This window comes from Bos taurus, chromosome 24, assembly GCF_002263795.3.
Source record: "Bos taurus isolate L1 Dominette 01449 registration number 42190680 breed Hereford chromosome 24, ARS-UCD2.0, whole genome shotgun sequence".
In the NCBI taxonomy this organism is placed as follows: domain Eukaryota; kingdom Metazoa; phylum Chordata; class Mammalia; order Artiodactyla; family Bovidae; genus Bos; species Bos taurus.
In genome coordinates this window covers 32415880-32440151 of record NC_037351.1, presented here as the reverse complement: position 1 = coordinate 32440151, position 24272 = coordinate 32415880, and the positions used below count along the sequence as shown (strand labels likewise).

The 24272-nt window shown below is 41.2% G+C and overlaps 1 protein-coding gene and 2 non-coding genes across 16 annotated transcripts in view; 1 reads left to right on the top strand and 2 right to left on the bottom strand.

The window, feature by feature from the left end:
- The window catches only part of OSBPL1A (oxysterol binding protein like 1A), a 230388-nt gene that overhangs the window by 96344 nt on the left and 109772 nt on the right, over nt 1–24272 (bottom strand). The gene's annotated exons all lie outside the window — the stretch shown is intronic.
- Nucleotides 1343–1415, bottom strand: TRNAC-GCA (transfer RNA cysteine (anticodon GCA)). The gene has a single exon. It is a non-coding gene; the product is annotated as a tRNA-Cys (tRNA).
- On the top strand, nt 7166–7238 carry TRNAC-GCA (transfer RNA cysteine (anticodon GCA)). Its single transcript has one exon. It is a non-coding gene; the product is annotated as a tRNA-Cys (tRNA).

Genomic DNA, 24272 nt, shown 5'->3' with positions numbered 1-24272 from the left:
CTCATGTGAACGCAAGCAGAGGTTATCTAGGTTCACAGCTAGGCTGAATCATGCTCTCAGTTCAGGAAAAATAAGATTTGATCTCATGTCCCAGGCATGATCAAGTATGGAAACACATCTTCAAGACTGGATGGTAGGCACACACTTTGATTTATAGATTTACAAAGTGCCCTTGCACACATTAGGGTTTTCATTGACTCTCACGCCCTGCTTCTACGCCATCTCACCAATGCCTCTCCAACTGCACAAATTTTCTTGTTTCTCAAGCCTTTTCCCCCTCTTCCCCTGCCCGCCCCAGTTTTCCTCTTACTAAGAAAGACATTTAAAAATAAAGACGCCTCAGAAGCCAAGCAGATTTGTCTGATGGGAGGAGATTCAGATGAGGGAGTATATGGAAGGAAGGTGTGTGTGGGGAGGGGGACTGCACAGAGCCTGCTGTGCTGTGCTTAGTTGCTCAGTCGTGTCTGACTCTCTGCGACCCCATGGACTGTAGCCCACCAGGCTCCTCTGTCCAGGGGTATTCTCCAGGCAAGAACACTGGAGTGGGTAGCCTATCCCTTCTCCAGGGGAACTTCCCAACCCAGGGATCGAACCCAGGTCTCCGCATTGCAGGTGGATTCTTTACCATCTGAGCCACCAGGGAAGCCCAAGAACACTGGAGTGGGTAGCCTATTCCTTCTCCAGTGGATCTTCCTGCCCCAGGAATCGAACCGGGGTCTCCTGCATTGCAGGAGGATTCTTTATCAGCTGAGCTACCCAGGAAGACCACAGACCTTACAGATTAATATAAGAACTCTGGCTTTGACTCTGACTGACAAGAGCAGCCATTGGACAGCTTTGAGCAGAGGAGTAATGTTATTTGATTTACACCTTAACACAATCTCTTTGACTGATAAAAGCTGAATAAGAGACCTGGAGGGGAGGGCAAATAAGAATTAAAAAGATCTCTAAGAGGCTACTGGGACAATCCCAGTAAGAGATGGATAATAGCAATGGAGGTGATGAATAGTAGTCAGATTCTGCATATATTCTGAAGGCAGGCCTACAGGATGCGAGAAGAGTCAAGGATGACTCCATAGTTAAAGACAGAGTCATCGTGACCCAATGCAGGAAGACTACAGGAAGGACTTGGAACAAGCAGGAACTCATACATGGTAAGTGGGAGGTATCATCAGGCGTTCAAGTGCAGATGTCATGTAGATAAGTGAAAGAAAGAAAGAAATCACTCAGTCGTGTCCAACTCTTTGCCGCCCCATGGACTGTAGCCCACCAGGCTCCTCCATCCATGGAATTTTCCAGGTAAGAGTACTGGAGTGGGTTGCCATTTCCTTCTCCAGGGGATCTTCCTGACCCAGGGATCGAACCTAGGTCTCCTGCATTGCAGGCAGACGCTTTACCGACTGAGCCACCAGGGAAGCAGGTCTTCAGGGACAAATTCCAGGCTGGAGATACAATCTGAGAGTCCTTCGCAAATAGATTATGTTTTAAGCTGTAAAACTAGATAGAATCACTAAGGGAGAAAGTGAGACAGGCAAAGGAAGAAATCTAAGGACTGATTTCCCTCTGATAGGAGAGACAAGAAAGAACCAGCAAAGGAAACACACACAAAAAGGTGGAAGGTGGGGGGTTGACTGAAGAAAACTCAGGAGTGTGTGCTAATTCTAGAAGCCTAAACAAAGTACTAGAAGGGGGAACAAGTGATTATGTTGAACACTGATGACAGATCAAATAACATGAGGACTAAGAAAAGCCCTCTGGATTTGATGATGAGGAAGTCAATGGTGACCTTGACAAGGACAGGTTTAGCAGAACAGTGAGAGAATGCTGAAGACAAAGGCTTCACAGGAGTCAGAAGAAATGAGAGGAGACTTGGAAAAGGCAAGTATGGCCCATTCTTTCTGCTAGAAAGGAAAGGAGAGAACTGGGGCAATTGCTGAAAGGGGGTGAGGGTCAATAAGGCTTTATTATGAAATATATGCCAGCGTGTTTCTACATCTATGGGGAAGAGTCAACAAAAGGGAAATTAATGATATAGGAGTCAAAGGAGAGAACTGCTAGAATAATGTTTCTGAGTTTGCAAAAAAGGATGGGATCTAATCCATATGAGTACAATTGGCCTTCGCTAAGACAAGACATCTCACCCTTAGCTGGAGGAGAAAAAAGCAGCATGTATGTGTCCAGACGCAGGTTTCCCCAGTGGCTCAGCAGCAAAGAATCCACCTGCAATGCAGGAGATGCGGGTTTGACCCCTGGGTCGGGAAGATCCCTTGGAGGAGGAAATGGCAACCCACTCCAGTATTCTGGCCTGGGAAATCCCACAGAGGAGCCTGGTGGGCTATGGTCCATGAGGTCGTAAAAGAGCTGGACACAGCTAAGAGACTAAACAACATGTGTCCAGAGGCAGACAGGTAGGTATGTGTACCCGAGTGTTCTTTCAGTGGCTCCTTTTGCCTTGGTGCACGTAAGAACTAGAGAGAACAGGAAACAAAGAGGTCTTCAACCAGTAGGTCCCAGCATGTGCCTTACACACAGCACTGAAAAGTACACCATGAGATTTCAAAGGAGATCAGATCCAAGGCCCTCCAAAGCCTCATTCACACTAATCTGGTCAACCCAACACAAAGCAGCTGTTCCTGCATTTTCCCTTTGCTTATAGGAGACCATGGCTTGCTCCTGGCACTGTTACATACTCCATTCTTACTGGCACTACCATGTTCCTCAATCTGGCTCCAGCCAACAGGAAAGGAAACCCTGCTGGGAATTGCCTCTATACTTCTCTGCCCTTCAGCTCTGTCTTGGGAATGAAGGAGAGGGTGTTATCTGCTTGTTGACTTACTGATACAGCTCTAAGTAAAATGACTGCAGTGGAGCTTGGTAATTGCTAATCATCTGTTAAATCCATTACTCTCAAATGTATCTTCAGACATTTTAAATCAAGGAGTAATTGTGCAATAACTGTGTAGTCCTACATGTAGGACAGAGCCCAGTAAATAGTCACTCAAGCAATGTAGTACATAGATGAGTTTTAAAAGCAAGGGCTTAAGATACTTGAATCAATATAAACCCAGAATATTTGATAGTTATTTTTGTCAGATTGATTTTAAAAATAACCTCTCATAAAAATAAAACCAATGGGAGAATAATGCTACAGACAAATGACAATATGTCTAAGTTGAGGTTTTTACAGGTTTTTTTTTAAAAAAAAAGAAGCAAAAAAGAAAAATGTCTTCTGAAACAAAAGTACCATTCACTGCATGGTATGCCACCAACAGCACATTCAATACACATGAACTTCACTCCCTTGGTCAATAGTTCTGGCATTTAAAATAACTCGGTACAAGTAAGATCTCATAGTAATTTTCTCTTTCAATTGCAAAGCTGAGTCAGTTGAAACTGTAACAGTCACATAAGGAACTACAATAACCAGTACTTTCCATAACTAAGAACATTTTACATTCCAGAAGTTAGCACTTATAGAATTACATTCCTAAAAGCACCACATCAATATATAATCTCCAAATTATTCTAGATTATAGTGTATTAAAAATTTCAGAAGGTTTTTATCTATCATGTAAATTACAGAACAGGATGTTAAACTGCCATGTAATGGCATGTATTAAATGCACTGCAAACAAATTCAGTGTAATATCAAAAATCATTGTTGGCTATATGAAAATGGTAAAATTCCAAATCAACCTACTCAATACAAGTTCTGGAATTTTAAAAGGCCTATTCTTTTAACCATGTCTCTTAAATTCTCCATTAAATACCTGTTCATAACTATATTCCCTAAGTGCCCAGAATGGGTTGCCTATGACATGCTCAACAGTTAACTGCTGAAATAGCATTTTAAAATGAAGAAAATTCAGGAGTGCAGTACCAGGAGAAATAGATGGGGACTGACCAAATGCAAAATGACTTTTATCATAAAATCTCTTTAACCAGTATTAAGAAGTATTATTTTTCACAGTTTATTCCAGAACCAGTCATTCAAGTGAGCAAAAATGTCTCTTAAAATCTGTGTATTCTTAACTTCAGTATAAGAGTTCACCTAGCCAAAAAAAGAAAAAAAAGGACTTCATAAGCATTTGTGTAAACAATGGTTCTGCTTACACAGGGCTGTTACTGTGTCAACAACTGATAAAGTACACGCAGAGCATTTTAGTTTTTAAAAGGCACTTTTACACACTGTTAGAGTTCATTAAATCTTCCTAACAACAGTATGAGGAATGCATATATATTTAAACTGAAGATCATAAAGTTTAAGTAACTTGCCAAAGGTTAGCAAAAGAATAAAAAACTGAAACCAAGATCTTTTAACTTGGAACCCTGTAAGCTTTCCAACCCATGGCATTGCCAATAATCAAAACACCCAGTAACACTGTTGACAGCAATTCACAATCAACAGTCTTAGAAGCAGTTGTTCAGTCGCTCAGTCATGTCCAATTCTTTGCAACCCCATGGACTGCAGCACACCAGGCTTCCCTGTCCTTCACTGTCTCCCAGAGTTTGCTCAAACTCATGTCCACTAAGTCGGTGGTGCCATCCAACCATCTCATCCTCTGCTGCCCTCTTCTTTTGCCCTCAATCTTTCCCAGCATCAACGTCTTTTCCAATGAGTCAGCTCTTTGCATAAGGAGGCCAAAGTATTGGAGCTTCAGTATCAATCCTTCCAATGAATGTACAAGGGTTGACTACCTTTAGGATTGACTGGTTTGATCTCCTTGCAGTCCAAGGGACTCTTAAGAGTCTTCTAGAGTACCACAGTTTGAAAGCATCAATTCTTCAGTACTCAGTCTTCTTTACGGTCCAACTTTCACATCCATACATGACTGCCAGAGGGTCTCACATTTCTGGGTAGATGGGGTTACTACACTGATGGGCCAGACAGATGAGGGAGGGCAAGCAGAGCTGCCTGGACCACAGCAAAGCATTTGTTATAAAACCATCCCTTGGACTCCTGTCAGGAATGACATCACTATAAAATGGTGAGATTGTTACACAGACTAGGAACCTGACTGCAACCACACCCTCCAGGAGAAGAGTTTCTTTTTTTTAAAGATCTCTTCTGTTCCTAACCTGCTTAGAGCTAAGATTCTCCACTATGAAGAGTGTACCTAGAGCAGCTGTAGAGCTGGCTTGGTTTTTTATCAGAAGGCCCAGTTTCAGCTCCAACCTACTGCCTCAAGACTTAAAAAATGAACAAGGTCCATGTACTGTGATTTCTCCCAATATCTAGTGTCCTCTTCTTCCTTAGTAAGAAACCCACTTTGTTAACTGAACTCACTGCCCTGCATCTTCTTAAAAAATTTTTTATTTTATGTTGAAACATGGTTAATAAACAATATCAGTCAATCCTAAAGGAAATCAGCCCTGAATATTCATCGGAAGGGCTGTTGCTGAAGCTCCAATTCTTTGGCCACCTGCTGCAAAGAGCCAACTTGTTGGAAAAGACCCTGATGCTGGGAAAGACTGAGGGCAAAAGAAGGTGGCGGCAGAGGATGAGATGATTGGATGGCATCACCAACTCAGTGGACTTGAGTTTGAGCAAACTCCAGGAGATAGTGGAGGTCAGGAAAGCTTGGCATGCTGTAGTCCATGGGGTCACAAAGAATCAAACACGGCTTAGCGACTGAACAAAAATGAACACCATCTTAAACTCTATTGCTCAGTCTTTCTGGCAGCTGTGACCACATGACTAAGTTCTGGCCAAGATGGAAGTAATTTAAGGAATTCACCGGGTCTCCTTAAAGGGAAGGGCACAGTCCTATTTTCTGCTTGCTTATCTGCTTCCTTCCTCCTAACTAGAATTTGGTATTTGGAACAACCCCCAACACTTGAAACTGCCATGTAGTGTTTTTTCAAAAGCACCACTAAGTATTCTAAGGTGACTTCTGGATAAGAACTGCCAGTTTAGGGGCTTCGCTGGTAGTCCAGTGGTTAAGAACCTGCCTTGCAATGCAGGGGACATGGGTTCAATCCCTGGTCCAGGAAGATTCCATATTCATGAGGCAACTTTAAGTCTGCGAGCCACAACTACTGAGCCCACATGCTGCAACTACCGAAGCCCATGCACCTAGAGTCCGTGGTCCACAAGAGAAGCCACCGCAGTGAGAAGCCTGCACACCCCAACTAAAGAGTAGCCCCAACTCGAGGCAACCAGAGCAAGCCCGTGCACAGCAAGGAAGAACCAGTGCAGCCAAAAAATTAATTAATTTTCAAAGAAGAATTGCCAATTCAGGAGAATTCCAATTTAGTTAAAAAATATTTGCTGGGCATGTACTACTATATTTCAAGGTAGGGCTAGGGATACAAAGCAGAAGAAGAGATTGGTGAATCCTTGGATAATTTATAGTCCAGAAGGAGAAAAGACAGCCGCTTCACACTCCTACCCAGTACACCTATTTAAAATGCAAACTCAGCATTACTTTTAACCTTTTTAATGGCTCTTTATTTGCTTTCCCTTACAGTCTCCAAAGTGGAGTGTGTTTATCCATGAGACATACAAATATTAGAAAGTCTTTTATATTTACTTTTGTAAAAAATGTTAGAATGTATGTTACATATACAAATACGATATAGACAAGACTGACAACGGTGCCATCACATGCATCTCCATGGATCACCTGGTCAAGGGTCAAGTGCAGGATGCCCAGTAACTTCAGGGAAGAGGGGTGACCCCACTCAGAGGCTGACCGAAGCGGCTGCTTTCAGGGTATCGTGATGCACACTGCACTTCGTAAGAGCGTGGTTATAAGGACTTATGGACTGTATTATCTAGATTTATAGTTAATTCACAAAATACAACCATAGCATCAAGACCATGCCAAAAGAACTCCAGACTGAAGATGATACTGATGATGGTAACAAAAGGAGCAAAGAGAATAGAGCAAAGGCTTCTACTGCCAGCAGGAGCTCTTTATCAGCTACCCTGATTAAAAAACAAAACAGAGCACATATAATCAGATGACAATAAGCCAGTTGTCCAGAAGACCATATAAAATATGGATGTATGTAGGGATATATATATACACACACACACACACCCCTAGAAATCTGCATGTGTGCAGGTCACCCTCTATTCATGGGTTATTGGTGGCACCTGTGGTAAAAAACCTGCCTGCCAATGCAGGAGATGTTAGAGTCTCAGTTCAATCCCTGGGCTTCCCTGGTGGCTCAGTCGGTAAAGCGTCTGCCTGCAATGCAGGAGACCTAGGTTCGATCCCTGGTACAGGAAGATCCCCTGGAGAAGGAAATGGCAACCCACTCCAGTACTCTTGCCTGGAAAATTCCATGGATGGAGGAGCCTGGTGGGCTACAGTCCATGGGGCCGCAAATAGTCGGCCATGACTGAACGACTTCACTTTCTTTCTTTTGATCCCTGGGTCGGGAAAATGCCCTGAAGAAGGGAATGGTAACTTATCTCAGTATTTTTACCTGGGAAATCCCATGGACAGAGCCGCTTAGTGGGCTACAGTCTATAGGGTCACAAAGAGTCAGACGCGACTGAGCACATGTGCATGCATTATGTCTTGAGATACAAACTAATAAGCACATGAAGTCATGACATTTTTCTCACCATTTACAATCTGAGCATCCAGCAGCTGAAGATACCACTGAAGAAATCTGAGGAGGTTTACTTACAATCATAAGACATACAGAAATTTTAGCCTTTAAATTTCTTCACTAAATGTAATCAAATATTTAGCAGTCTTTTAATGGTTTTTAATAGAAAAAACAAAAAGCTACATCACTTAAGAAAACACTCTCAAAGTACAGAAAACAGCAGACAGAAGATAATGTGATGAAAAATTCAGATATATTCCTATGTCAGAAAATACTGCTGTAAGATAGAAAAAACTGCTGAAGATATTTAGAAAAACAATTTAGTGTTGGATATTTGCTCTATAGAAAATTACAGCTGCTTTGAACATGTCTTGGCTAAACCATGTTAGAGTAATGAACTACAAGAATTAGGTTTGTTTTTTTATTTAAATGAACCTCTAAGGGAAAAATGTATCAAAGAAGATATATTTTCAATAATAATTAAATAAAAATGTTTTATGGAAAAATTGTGTATATATACAAATGTATATAAATGTAATATCCTGATGAAGCAGTTATTTTGACCAAAGGTTTTTACACAACAACCCAATTTTAAAATGAGCAAAGAACTTGAACAGACTTTTCTCCAAACATATACAAGTAGCCAACAAGCAGAAGAGGCTCAATATCTTTAGCCATTAGAAGAATGCAAATCATAACAATGACGTATCATTTTACACCCACCAGGAAAGTAAGTGTTAGCAAAGATGTGGAAAAATAGAATCTCTGTGCCCTGCTGGTGGGAACGTAAGATGGTGCAGATACTGTGGAAAACACTGCAGTGGTTCCTTGAAAAAGCTAAACACAGAATTACCATATGACCCAGAAACTTCACTCTTAGGTATATACTTGAAAGAACTGAAATGTGTCCAAACGAATACTTGTGTCAAAATGTTCAAAGTAACACTATTCACAATAGCCCAAAGGTAAAAACAACTCAAATATCCATAAATGGAAGAAGGAATAAGATGTGTTACACCACCGTGAGTGAGAAAGTCCTGATACACGCTACAGTGCACACGATGCCCGAAAACAGCTAGAGAAGTAACACTAAAGGCCACACGTGAATGATTTCACTTCCAGGAACGGCCCCAAACTGGCAGATCCACATAGACAAACACAGATTAGTCATTTTCATGGGCTGGGAGCAGGACTGGGCATGGGGCTCTTTGCGACCCCTTGGACTGTAGCCCACCAGGCTCCTCCGTCCATGGGATTTTCCAGGCAAGAATACTGGAGTGGGTTGCCATTTCCTTCTCCAGGAGATCTTCCCGACCCAGGGATCAAACCCGGGTCTCCCGCATGGGAGGTAGACGCTTTACCGTGTGACTGCTTAATGGGTACAGGGTTTTTGTTTTTGTTTTAATTGGAGAATGATTACTTTACAATGTTGTGTTGGTTTCTGCCATACAGCAACATGAATCAGTCATAGGGATACATATGTCCCCTGCCTCTTGAACCTCCCTCCCACCCTTCTCCCCATCTCATCTCATCCCCAGGGTTCTATTTTGAAGTGATAAATATGTTTTGAGTGACAGTCAATGCAAAGAAATAGAGGAAAACAACAGAATGGGAAAGACTAGAGATCTCTTCAAGAAAATTAGAGATACCAAGGGAACATTTCATGCAAAGATGGGCTCGATAAAGGACAGAAATGGTATGGACCTAACAGAAGCAGAAGATATTAAGAAGAGATGGCAAGAATACACAGAAGAACTGTACAAAAAAGATCTTCACGACCCAGATAATCACGATGGTGTGATCACTGACCTAGAGCCAGACATCCTGGAATGTGAAGTCAAGTGGGCCTTAGAAAGCATCACTACGAACAAAGCTAGTGGAGGTGATGGAATTCCAGTTGAGCTATTTCAAATCCCAAAAGATGATGCTATGAAAGTGCTGCACTCAATATGCCAGCAAATTTGGAAAACTCAGCCGTGGCCACAGGACTGGAAAAGGTCAATATTCGTTCCAATCCCAAAGAAAGGCAATGCCAAAGAATGCTCAAACTACCGCACAACTGCACTCATCTCACATGCTAGTAAAGTAATGCTCAAAATTCTCCAAGCCAGGCTTCAGCAATATGTGAACCGTGAACTTCCTGATGTTCAAGCTGGTTTTAGAAAAGGCAGAGGAACCAGAGATCAAATTGCCAATATCCACTGGATCATGGAAAAAGCAAGAGAGTTCCAGAAAAACATCTATTTCTGCTTTATTGACTATGCCAAAGCCTTTGACTGTGTGGATCACAAGAAACTGGAAAATTCTGAAAGAGATGGGAATACCAGACCACCTGACCTGCCTCTTGAGAAATCTGTATGCAGGTCAGGAAGCAACAGTTAGAACTGAACATGGAACAACAGACTGGTTCCAAATAGGAAAAGGAGTATGTCAAGGCTGTATATTGTCACCCTGTTTATTTAACTTATATGCAGAGTACATCATGAGAAATGCTGGACTGGAAGAAACACAAGCTGGAATCAAGATTGCCAGGAGAAATATCAATAACCTCAGATATGCAGATGACACCACCCTTATGGCAGAAAATAAAGAACTGAAAAGCCTCTTGATGAAGGTGAAAATGGAGAGTGAAAAAGTTGGCTTAAAGCTCAACATTCAGAAAACGTAGATCATGGCATCCGGTCCCATCACTTCATGGGAAATAGATGGGGAAACAGTGGAAACAGTGTCAGACTTTATTTTTCTGGGCTCCAAAATCACTACAGATGGTGACTGCAGCCATGAAATTAAAAGACGCTTACTCCTTGGAAGGAAAGTTACGACCAACCTAGACAGCATATTGAAAAGCAGAGACATTACTTTGCCAACAAAGGTCTGTCTAGTCAAGGCTATGGTTTTTCCTGTGGTCATGTATGGATGTGAGAGTTGGACTGTGAAGAAGGCTGAGTGCAGAAGAATTGATGCTTTTGAACTGTGGTGTTGGAGAAGACTCTGGAGAGTTGGACTGCAAGGAGATCCAACCAGTCCATTCTGAAGGAGATCAGCCCTGGGATTTCTTTAGAAGGAATGATGCTAAAGCTGAAACTCCAGTACTTTGGCCACCTCATGCGAAGAGTTGACTCATTGGAGGAGACTCTGATGCTGGGAGGGATTGGGGGCAAGAGGAGTAGGGGACGACAGAGGATGAGATGGCTGGATGGCATCACTGACTCGATGGACATGAGTCTGAGTGAACTCCGGGAGTTGATGATGGACAGGGAGGCCTGGTGTGCTGCGATTCATGGGGTCGCAAAGAGTCGGACACGACTGAGTGACTGATCTGATCTGATCTGATTCACCTAAGACATATGAAAGGCTATGTCCACACAAAGATGTGCAGGAGCCAACAACTGGACACAATTCAAATGTCCATCAAGAGGTGAATAAACTGTGGTACATCCATAAAATGGAGCACTACTCAGCACTAAAAAAGAATGAACTATTGCCCTGAGCAACAACACAGATGGATCTGCAAATAATTAAAGAAGTTGAACCTCTACCATGCCCACAAAGGTACGATTCCACATACGTAGAATTCTAGGAAATGCCTACTGAGCACTAATTAATCAGTGACAGAAAGCTAACCAATAGCTGCCTGTGGACAGGAAAGAGGGTGAGGTACTACTAAGGCAGGAATAAACTTTGGTGAGTAACAGAATTATTCCTAATTCTGAAAATGATGATGGTTTTACAATGTTAACATGCATCAAAGCTCACTAAACTCCATTTTAAATGTGTGCAATTTATTGTATGTCAATTATACCTCAATACAGCTAAAAAACTGAGCATATTTAGCAAGGGCATAGTGAAAAGACCGCTCACTTAGTGACAATGGGAATTTAAACAATACATTTCTTATATACTGTCAAAGAATATGTATGACAAAGAAAAATACTCTGATACTACTGAAGACAATGAAGGATATTAAACTGCATTGTATACTCTATGTATTTGCCAATGAACGGACCAAGACCAATCAAAACCTCCTGCCAGTAGTTGTCAGGTTCTAGTGTTTATATTCTTGCCTATACTTTACAGAATTTTTTTATGTCTTTTGTGTCTCATAATTTCACAATAAGCAAAATATCTTTAAATGTGTCTATTTATGAAGTGATGTTTGCAAACTTTTGCATCAGATTCACAAATATGAAAAATCTGTATTTGCATCAAATACAAAATGATGCTTACTTATAAAGTATTCTCCAATAGTGCAGTGTGCAAGGCTCTCTTAGCCATCTACTATAGGAACCCAATCTGAGATTCTGTTAAGCACACTCTTGCCTCACCATGGCTGCAAAGCTTCTACCTAAAAATAGCTTACTCTTATATAATCACTCACCACAGATTTATATATCTTATGTATCCTTGAAATGCATTTCTCTTTTTAGAGATATGCCACTAGAGGTAAACAATCATTTTTAAAAGCAAAGAAGTTAAATCCTAATCTAAACAGATCTTATTGTCAGATCTTATTCCAGGGCTCTGTAGTTGCAAGTTCTGTTGATGAAAACAGAAAAAGTTATAAATAGCAGAAGAAACACCCTATTGACTCTTAATTTTTTAAATGAACTTTGAGAGATTACTTACATGCAATGAAAAATCAAATTTTAAATGCACAGTTCAGTGAATAGTCACAAACGAATACCCTATGTAACCAGCCCCACTATGAAGATATAGACCATTTCTCTTTGCTCCTTCCCTGGGGTCCCTGCCCTCCTTTACAGTCACCCTCCCTGTTCTTCCCAGGTCCAGCTCTGGCAACCACTGCTCTGATTTCTCTAACTCAGGCGATAGAGTTGTCTGCTCTTGAACTTCAAATAAATGGAATTATGCACAGTGTACTCCTTGGGTCTGGCTTCTTTCGCTCAGTAGAATTTCAGATTCATTCATGCTGCTGCAAGCATGAGCAGTTCTGTCTTTTTCACTGCTGAGGACTAATCCACTGCACAGCCCTGCCACCATCGCTGACTCCCTGTTTCTAATGCCTTCAGCTCTGTCTCCGGAAACACCTTTCTAACATACATGTTGAACACCATTAAGTCCACAGAATTTTGATGGTTTATTCTGTTTTGATGAGTAGTTTTCATGGTTCTCAAACTGGGGGTCGAGGGGATGATACATCGGAATCATAACTAAATAGGTTTTAACTCTATCTGAAGAAAACGTTTTAACACATTACTGACCAGAGATGTTATTACTTACAATATGTCTTTTGTTACACAGACTTTATTGTCTGGAGATCATTCAATATTCATTTACAAAACAAATCGCCAGCCACAGGGGTCAGTTTCTGCAAAAGTCCCCCAGTCAATAATGAGTTAAGTAGATAGCCAGTGGGAATGTGCTGTATGACTCAGGGAGCTCAAACCTGTGCTCTGTGACAATCTAGAGGAGAGGGATGGGATGGGAGGTTCAAGAGCCAGGGGGCACCTATGGCTGATTTATGCTGATGTATGGCAGAAACGAACACAATATTGTAAAGCAATTATCCTCCAATTAAAAACAAACAACTTGTTTTTAATGAATCAAGTGTCTTAAAGCAGTGCTTCCCAAGTTTTGCAAGTCCTGACACGCAGCAGAGACCAAGCACCTGGCGTAGGGTTCCAGCCAGTCGAAGGGTTGAAAACATCATGACTCTTAAGCCCACTACTTGGAAAGCTCTGTTAAGTAACAGTTAAAGAATACATATTCTTGTTTTAATGACCGATATTGATTTTTGCAAAACAAAAACCTTATGAGCAAATAAGATTCTATATAAAATGTTGATTAAGCAATCAAAGTGACTGGAAAAATTTTCAAAGTCTGGCGACAATGAACATGGATTCTAATTTTTCCTACTTCAAGTGCACTTAAATCTTTTGAATTTTTTTTTTTTTTCCCAAAAGAAAAAGTAAGCCATGACTGAACCAGTGGCGCCCAAGCACCCCTTCCCAGCAGAGTACGATCTGGCTTCTAAGGAGAGGGAAGTCGATCCTCGCTCGCACTGTGCTGTCAGGCCACAGACATTCATCCGCCGCCTACACCATGCCGGGCATTCCAGGCTGCGGGCGTCAGCAGGGAACGCAGCGGACAAAAATACCTGCGCGCACACGGCTTCCGGTCTACCGTGGGGAGAGAAACAGGTGAAGGCGGGAAACACACGGTGTGTTAAGCGGTGGAAACGCTAAGGACAAAAATAAAGGTGCGAGGGGGAAGGGAGCCCTGGGAGCCAGGGTGTCCAGAGGACTCACCCGGGCAGGCGCCACTGGACTGAAGGCCGACCCGGGTGAGGGCGAGGCAGGCAGGTGTCAGGGAAGAGTGCTCCGGAAGGGGAGGAGCAGAAGTTCCAAGGGAGGAAGGGGCTCACCAGTGAGTCTGTGGCACAACAGGAGGCCACTGTCCTCTGAACAAAGTGAGCTGGGTGAGAGGGAAGCAAAGGAGAGGCCGGAGAGGCAGCCTCACCCCACAGGGCATCATACGGGACTCGTGCCAGGCTCATTTCTGGGGGACATGTTTTCAAGACAATACCCGCAGGGGCTCTGTGAAGAGTAAGAAGGAAGGGTCTGGAAAGGCTGACACACGAGTAACTGCGGAAGGAACTTGGAGATGTCTGGCTTGGGGAAAGGAGGAATTTACAGGATGCTCCAAATACCAGAGGAATGGTCAAGAGAAGTAGTTCCTTTTCAGTAGTTCCCTGGTGGCTCAGAGGTAAAGAATCTCTAAGGAGACTGCAGGAGACTAGGTTTCGATCCCTAGGTCAGGAAGATCCCCCTGGAGTAGGAAACGGTAACCAGCTCCAGTACTCTTGCCTAGAAAATTCCATGGACAGAGGAGCCTGGCGGGCTTCAGTCCATGGGGTCGCGAAGAGTCAGACACAATGGAGCGCCTGAACGACGACAAAGAGTTCCTTTTACTTTTCTGTGAAAAAGTCGCAGAGCAGATTTGAAATCATGAATTAAAAAGGAAAGGAGAAAAGAAAAACCTCATCTTAATTTTTTAACTTTCTAGTATTCATCATTTTCCTACAGTGGAATGGGGGGCCCTAGAAGATTATCCATGTGTAACAGCAGTAGCAGCACCTGGAAGAGCAGGAGCTGACATCCAGGTATGTCTTCCATGCGTCAGATGCTGTGGCAGTAAATACTTGGTGCGCCACCTCATGTGACCCTCCCACAATCCTATGAAGTAGGTTTCATTAATTATGAGGCAACTCAAGCTCACTGAGATGACATGACCCGCCAAGGACTGCAGAACCAGTAAATGATGGAGCCCGGGCTCAAACCCAGGTCTGTTTGACTGAGGCTCCAAGCCTGTAACCACCGGCACCCACCACCTGTATGCCCATCAATGGCAGTGTTTACACAGCATGTAAAAAAAGTACCTCTCGCTGGCAGGAAGTTGGAGATAAGATTCTTGCAAAGGGAGGAAAATTATATAGCCTCTAAGATCCCTTTTTATAATTTTGTGGTTACGTTTTCCCAAGTTTCCATCTTATTTTTAAAATATTCAGAGTTTATAGAAATTCTGTACTCCTAAATATGACTAAAGATTAAATAATAATAATTTCACTACAGAATATGTTAAATTCCCAGTCCAATTCTAACACTTTAGAATTATCATGCTCTGGTCTTGACTAACACGTTACTTGATTACATTTATTTGATTACTTCCCTTGCACAACTGAAGGTAGGCCTGACTTTTCTCAAGTACAGCTGATCCTTGCACAATGCAGGGGTTAATCCACTGTTACTTATAATCCTCTTCCCATATCCAAGATTCTTTCACATCTGCCGATTCTACCAACTACAGACCATGTAGTACTGTAGTATTTTCTATTAGAAAATAATGGCATGTAAGTGAATCCATGCAATTTAAACCCACAGTGTTCAAGGGTCAACTGTGTTTCAGTTTCCTTGTCTCATCCTTTATATCTTCCATGATTCAAACATATCTTCGCTTTCATTTTCCTATGCAAACATAATTCTTTTCAACTGAGCAATTATCTTTCAAAATACAAATCAACATTTAGTATCTAAAGTACAGAAAGATAGTATTAAAGAAGAATACACATACATGGACTTAAACCAAAAGTCTAAAGTCCATGGAAACCTTAAGAATCATCTGTGGTTTGTGTGGCTGTTTTTTACTGGCTGGAGGAAAAAGAAGGGACTAAGGAGAATTGAGAGTGTGCATCCTTCACCACACGTCAGCCAGGGCAACTTCTGAATGGTTTGACAAGAGGAAGCCTACTGCTCTGAAGGTCAATTATGAACCAATGTAAGAAGAGAGAGTCTGGCAACCATAGGGTTAATATGTGGATGGAAAACAGGATTAACTCCACTTATAAAAAATTCTTTTTTTTAACCCAATAGGATGGCTACCATAAGAACAAAAACAAAACCCAGAAAAGAAAAAGTGTTGGTGAAGATGCAGAGAAATTAGAACCCTTGCACACTGTTGGTAGGAATGGAAAACGGTACAGCCACTATGGAAATCAGTATGGTAAGTCCTCAAAAACTAAATAATAGAAAGACCACATGATTCAGCAATTCCACTTCTGAGTATACACGGAAAAGAATTCAATGCAAAGACACAAAGAGATATTTGTACACTCATGTTCACAGGAGCATTATTCACAACAGCCAAAAGGCTGAATCAACCCAAATGCAATACTGATGGATGCGTGGATAAACAAAATGTGGTATATTTACATACAATGCAGTATTATTCAGCCTTAAAAAAAAAAAGGACATTTTAACACAAGCTATAACATGGATGGACCTTTAAGGAATTATGCTGAGATAAGCCAGTTAAAAAAAGACAAATAATGTATGACTCCACTTATATGAGACTCCTAAAGTAGTCAAATTCAGAGACAAAAAAGTAGAATAATGATTTCCAAGGGCTGGGAGGAGAGGAGAATGATGAGTTATTGTTTGATGGATATAGATCTTCAGTTTAGGAAGATGAAAAGAGTTTTGGAGATAGATGGTGGTGATGGTTACGCCACAGTATGAATGTACTTCAATGCCACTGAATTATACACTTATAAACGGTTAATATGGTAAATTTGATGCTATGTGAATTTTACAACAAATAAAAATAATTAAACCTTTTTCTGCAAATAAAAAATATAAAGTTAGTTTGATTTGCATTAACATGAGAAAAAAAAGGCTCCCATTGTAACATCCATTATACAGTGTAAATTGGGTTCTTGCAATGATCTATTACAAAGTCAACTAAATATCAAAATGTGTATGTTCTTCACATAAGATAAAACCACAGTTATTAAGTACAAATCTATTCCAAACATTTTAACAACTATTTACTTAGAATTTACTACTTGCAGAAAAATACTCAAATTACCATCATGGTATCTGAATGCACTCTGAGGCCCAGCCACATCCAGTTGGTTCACAAGAGAATGCTGTAATCTGTGACTTCTGAACCATGAAAACAGAATGACTTCAGGCGCAGATTAGGGTAGGACCTACAAGCAATGGCGTCTACACAGACACCGCGGACAAGTCACAAACCTGGGGCTGAATTCTCTTAAGGCCACAACAGAAAGTGAAATACAATTATGCCCTTTTAATTATCCACAAGGAAAAAAAAAAAAAACAAAAACTGGTTCTTCAGGGAAAACAAATTCCCTCTTTGCCCTTGACTCTAATTTCTCATTCAGTGTAATATATAAGGGGATTAAGAGTATTTGCAGAATAACCAATAATGCCACTTTCAGCTCTTAAAATGCCTCCTCAATAGAAATCAAAGGTGTAATTGCAACTTAAAATTCAGTGAGGGACATTTTTCAGAAAATCAAGAAAATATAACCCAGGCTGTAGCATTCTGATAGTCTCGTTTAATTTTAGGATGAAATTTAGAATATCTAGAGACATGGATAAATTCTATGTATTCCAAAAAATGTGATCTCTACAACAAGCAAAATGTTCACAAAAAGATAGTGTTTCCTGTTGAAGACCTGGAATACAGCTATTCTGTGCAAAATGTGAAGACACTGCAATATTCTTGGCCATCTGCTTATTTTTAAAATTGTTATCCTTTTGTCGAGCTGAGAAATTAGCTTATAAATGGCCAGTTCAGCTTCGAAACAAGGTGAACTGTCTTCTCTATAACGGATGAATTTTCCTAATTCAAGCTGTGTGTGATATAGTAGCTTGTTCTTCAGCATAGCAATTAGAAGCAGATTCCTGGTTCTGGCTCTAAGAGTAGCCCCTTCTAACTACACAAACTCGGGGAGGTATCAAGCCCTCTCCCCAGACCCTACTCTCATCTGTAAAAATGAAGAAGAGATCGACCGTATCAGTTATTTCAAACTCTGTTGTTTGGAGGCATCACAGTGGAAGAGGTGTCTTTACTTTTCTCTCCGTTGTACACTCCCATCTACCTTTGTGGTTGCTTAGTCTCTAAGTTGTGTCCAACTCTTTGCAACCCCAAGGACAGTTGCCTACCAGGCTCCTCTGTCCATGGAATTCCCAGGCAAGAATACTGGAGTGGGTTGCCATTTCCTAGTCCAGAGAATCTCCCTGACCCAGGGATCAAACCAGAGTCTCCTGCTTGGCAGGTGGATTCTTTACCACTGAGCCACCTGGGAAGCTTGGGATCTACCTTCAGTTCAGTTCAGTCGCTCAGTCGTGTCCGACTCTTTGCGACCCCATGAATCACAGCACGCCAGGCCTCCCTGTCCATCACCATCTGCCAGAGTTCACTCAAACTCACGTCCATCAAGTCGGTGATGCCATCCAGCCATCTCATCCTCTGTCATCCCCTTTTCCTCCTGCCCCCAATCCCTCCTAGCATCAGAGTCTTTTCCAATGAGTCAACTCTTCGCATGATGTGGCCAAAGTACTGGAGTTTGAGCTTTAGCATCATTCCTTCCAAAGAACACCCAGGGCTGATCTCCTTTAGAATGGACTGGTTGGATCTCTTTGCAGTCCAAGAGACTCTCAAGAGTCTTCCTTAGCCCGCAATAAAACCTTAACAGCACCAAAGGAGACACTCTACAATCTAAGACTGAGCCTACTGACTGGTGATTTTAAACAATTCATCCATAACACAAAATAAAGTAACAAAAATAAGTGAAGAAAATACTGAAAGTTTAAATCATTTCTAAGAAATTTTATTAAGGAGAATTATATCCCCAAACTTCATTTGTAATGCAGTTGTTTAGACCCTGGAACAACAAAATCTCCCTCATATCAACATTTTCAGTGCAGGGTGATTTCTCAAGTGCCTCACAAAGGCACAGTGTCCTGAATGCATCAAATAAAACCACAGGTAAAGGAACAGATGGTATCGATGCAGTTTAGGATCCGGCTGCCACATGTAACAGCGTGCCTGTGTCTCCAGCCAGGGAGGCTGTGAGCTCCCCGCCCCAGAGGACGATGGCCTCCCTATGAATCCTGCTGGATCGCTGAGCACAGCTCCTTTCTCTGATCTAACACCCCAGGCCACAAACCACTTTTATGCCACTTCTCTGTCCCTGAATTGAGCACAAAATCCTTTCAAGACATTTTTCTGAAAAATAAGCATGAGAAGGCTCTCTTACATAGGACCGACGGGTTTATGCTTATCTTATTTGAGTCTCGCACTAACTCATGAAGTAGAGAGAAGGCATCTATGTCAATAACCCTGTTACACAGGAGGAATGTGAGGTCCTGAGTCACTAACACTGGAGACCACATTTCAGGACTCTAAGTAACAGCAGCTCATACTCCACTATCTAGGCCACCTCCCTAGGCCTACCCTATCCTCTTCCTAACCTTGCTGTCAGTTGAACTGCCTAAGGAATAATAAAAATCATGACATACAGAATGATGAACCTTTGAGCATCTAAAGGAAATTAGACCCAAGTTACTGGCATCTTCCTCCTTTGCACTGCAGCCAGGGTTCTAAGAAGGAAGGAACAAGACAGACTATGTGGAAGCAGTTAATGGAAGAATTCTCCAGGTATGGAGGTGGGGTGGGGGTCAGAGGGTAGAAAGCTCGGGAGACAGAAGAAAAAAGTAGGGAAGAGGGGAAGGGAAGACGGTCATCCTTCTTCCACTGCATAAAGTATCTAGGGATACAAAAGAGGGGGTGAGAGGGAAAGAGAAAGAAAGTGACCAATGAGGTGGGGAAGAGAAATGGACAGAAATGCCAAGCAATGAAAACAAGGAAAGTTGGATAAGAGAAAAAAAAAACAAAAAACTAAGTCACCAAAACCTTCCAGAAGTTTCAGGTATTTTAAATATTAGGAGGGTATTATTCTACATATAGGTTTCCCTGGTGACTCAACAGTAAAGAATCCACCTACCAGTGCAGGAGATGCGGTTCGATCCCTGTCAGGAAGATTCCCTGGAGGAGGAAATGGCAACCCACTTTAGCATTCTTGCCTGGGGAATCCCATGGACAGAAAAGCCTGGCACCTACAGTCCACGGGGTGGCAAGAGAGTCAGCTACGACTCAGCGACTAAACTCTACATACATTAGCAGCCCTTCATCTGGAATGATGAAGTCTAGGAAATATTTCATTCAAGTCCACAAAATAATCAAAATAATGGATAAAGCTAACCGTGATATATTCACTAAATTAGAAAACACTAGAATTAAACATACAACTTAAAATCTGGAAAAGAATTTTGAACACATCCACTTTAAGGAGACAGAATAAATGTATAGATACTCAAGAATAAAAGATAGAGATAACTACAGAAATTTAAAAGAAAAAGATGAACTAGATAAAAGCTAGATATTTCTTTGAAATATAATCAAAGCCTTAATGAGTCTGAGCTTACAAAGAGAAAAATTCATTTGGAAATGGCCAAATATTAGAAAAAATGGGAAAAGATTAGAAAAGGGAATATATAATCACATAACAAACATAGGTGAAAAAGACAATAAAAGGATATTAAGAACTTCCTTACAACAACATATTTCAAAACCTAAATGGAAAAGGTAAAATTCCTTGAAATATATAATGCGTCAAAATTGACCCAAAGAGAAAAAGAAAACTAAAATAGCACTATAACCATTAAATATATTTAATTAGCAGTCAAAAAATTCACAAAGTTGGTTTTATAAGAAAATTCCACTAAATTTTAAAAGAATTGACCATTTCAATTTTATACAACTCTTTCAGAGAACAGCAAACCGGAACACTCCTGAACTCATTATATGAGGCCAGTGTAACCTTGATATTAAACCCCGATGAGGACAGAACAAAAAAGGAAAACTACAGACCAATCTCACTTATAAACAGATGCTAAAAACCGAAAGAAATGAACTTGAGGCTAATGTTGAAAATAATACATTTTGACCAGATTAAGTTTATTCCAGGTACACGAGGATGGTTTATCACTAAAAAGAATCTAAAAATAGAACTTGCCACCTTAACAAATAAAAGAAAAACCTCATGATTCTCTTGACAAATGAACATTTGGTAAGTTTAACACCCTTTCATGATTTAAAAAACCCTCAGCAATGTAAGAATGAGAGGGAACTTCATTTACCTTATAAATGGTATGCACCAAATATTTTAACAGGCAATCATTAGATTCCTTTTAAACACTAGGGGCAGGGGCTTTCCTGGTGGTCCAGTGCTGACGACTCTGCGCTTCCAACGTAGGAGACACAGGTTCAATCCCACATGCCTTGAGGCCAAAAAAACTTACCACGCACGAACAAAGATTCCTACCATCTGGGCTTCTATTTCAACATTGTCTAGAAGGCCCTACCAGGGCAGCAAGAAGAAAAATATATGAGGTGAAGGACTGAAAGAAAGGAACAAAAGTGTAATTATCCACAGACTGTCTACAGAGACTGAATCCCAGTCTATCTTCATCATTTTTACTTTGTACTCCCCGCTCAATCCTCTGCTCACTGCAGCCAGGCTTCATGCTCTCCTGCTTTGAACACTTCCCTCATCAAAGACACCTGGCTACCAAATCTAACAGATGAGTTTGAGTTGTTTCCTCGCCTCCTGTCCTCTGGGCTCCCTGGTCAAGACTCTGCCTTCTCAGGCTGCTTTTCCTCAGTCCGTTCCACTGGCTCTCTTCCAGAGGTAGAATTCAATCCTTTGATTTCAAGGGACACTTCTCCTAAGTGATGTTTACTTCTTCAGCCTGGATCACCATGTAAAACCCAGGTGACTCCCAATCTAAAGATTCCCAAGTTTTTCCTGGACTAGTCAGGAGGATCTTATTTGCATGTCAAGCGTGTTCAAAGGTGAACTCATCCTCCCCTTTACCCTCTACGTCAGACTCCTCCTAGCCCACAACTTACGCCCTGAGACTAAGGTTATGTGACTCCACCTGCTTCATTCCTTTTATCCAATCTATGATCGGCTCCTAGTCATCTTGTTTATCTCAAAGTCTCCTCCTTCTCTCTGCTCTGTATCTTCTTTTCCACAGCCACCAGCTGGGCTCAGACTCTGATTATCTCTCTCTTGAGTTTCTGCACCTGGCCGCCCTGCTTTCAGGCCTGCCCTCTAATCCTTCTCATAAGGAACAAATCTGATTAAATCTCTCCCCTGATTAAACTCTTTCAGTGATTCTAACTGCCCCAAATGATCCAAAGTCTTCAGGTATGTTTAACAGAGTTTTTCAAGAAGACTCTGCTTCTATTCATCTAGCCTTGACTTCTCTTTACTTATCCCCCTCTGTTCCAGTCTTAATGAACTGTTTGCTGGAATTCATCCCTTTCTCTTCCACTGGATATGTTGCGCTTTCTTCTAAGAGCCCAGTCATCTGGCTCTTGCAGTAATCTCTTAAGTTTTATGGAGACAGACTGGTACAGCAGTATCTGGTAAGGTAAACATTCTGTAGATACTTACTGAACTAAAGAGAAGATTTTGCATAAAGTAACAGATATCAAGTCCATCGTGGATCATTAGAAAGATGTACAGGGGTTATATCTTTAACACTCTGAAGTTAAAAATGAGAGGAAAATTATGTATACCTATAACTCATTCAAAATTCTTTAGCTAGAGTAGAAGTTGGGCACCGCACATCCTCTGATAAGAAAATGGCAGCAAACAACACAAACAGAACTGTCTGCAGGTTATGAGATACAAAAACACATCAGGGTAAGTCTTGATCACACCAAGCATCGCAAGGCTAGTACACACAAACCACACACTTCACACTAATAGAAACCTGATGTATTTCTGTTCAAAAAGTTCACAAAAGTTATCAAAATGAAAACCAGCTTAAGGGTACATAAACTTGGCATTTAATTATGTCCCAGCTGCTTCTAAAATTAGTTTGCATCAGTATACTTCTGGATTGTATACACAACAAGCTAAAAATCCAGGAATAATGTAGACTGAATAAAAATTCTAAACTTCTACTTTTTAAAGGAATTAGAAGTTGCCTTACAGTCTTCGTGGAGTTGATAAACAATCATAACTACGTAATCACAATTCACAGTCCTTTTTAAGAAAATGTAAATAACAAAGTAAAAAACTCTAGAGCTTAAAATAGGATGCTGCACAATTATCTTGCAAATTATGTACAATATTTAAAATGTGCTTGAACTGTACTTATATAGTACCTTGATTATCAGTAGATGCATTTGCTTTTAATATGGAAAACCTAATAAACTTTTTAATCCCCCCCCCCATTATGCACAGTAGACAACTAAGGGAAGGGAGATTATGTGGGCCACTTTCACCATTACAGAAATCCCCTGAAATTAACGTTTAAAGAGCTTCTACAGAGGGAAGCCTAGAGTTCTGCCATTATATTCACAGTGATACAAATCCCATTAGGCCCCCAATCTAGTAAAAGCCGCACTGTGACAAAGGCTAAAATAGCTCTCAGGTCTTCACGATCAGATTAAATATCTACTCAATTGAAGCTGAGCTAACTTGCCAAAGTCAACAGCTTCCAGGTCAAAATCAAACATTATTTGGCCCGGAGATTAACTCTGATGTGTCCTCAAACTGAAAAGGAAATTTATATTTAGATCTCCAGATTCTAGCCTACACATTACTCCACCAACACGCATTTCAAGCATTTTTCCCTTCTGCAAAAGATTCCTGCTAAGCAATGCTATGTCTTCTAAATGATATATATGCCTTCGTTCTGTCTTTGAACCCGATTAAAATTAAGAAACTTTTAATAGCTTTAATAACTCTCAAAAGCTGCAGAAGCTCTTCTCTGGCATCTTCCCCAGTACCACCCTCCCTCCAAATCCAGGAAGAAAAAAGAAAAAAAAAAAAAACAAACCCCGCACAACAGAAAACACAAAACAACTAGCCACATACGATGAATGCTGCAGAACGTGACTCCACTGGTTTAGGCTACAAAGAAAGCCTATGAGTAATCAAAAATCGCTAATCAAAACAAAGTTAAAAGCCACTTCTCCGCTCCCCAACCCCAGTATGATTTCCCTTTCTCTTCTCAATCCACTCCAGCATTTCCCCCTCCTCCGTTTTTTTTCGGGGAATTTTAGCAGCCTCTGAACAGCGTACGGTTAAGTTCATCTCAATGTCAGCCAAGGCAGAGACAAACGAAAAAATCACTAAGTTGGAAAAGGTTATTTAGGACAACAATGTCTTTCACTGTCTTACTCCTCCCACTCCGGCCCTACTTGACCTACTACCAATACTGAGCCGAGAAAAATACCCGTTTAAGGGGCTTCCACTACAGTCCCCCCCTCCACCCCTGACCCCAGCGGCTCTTCCC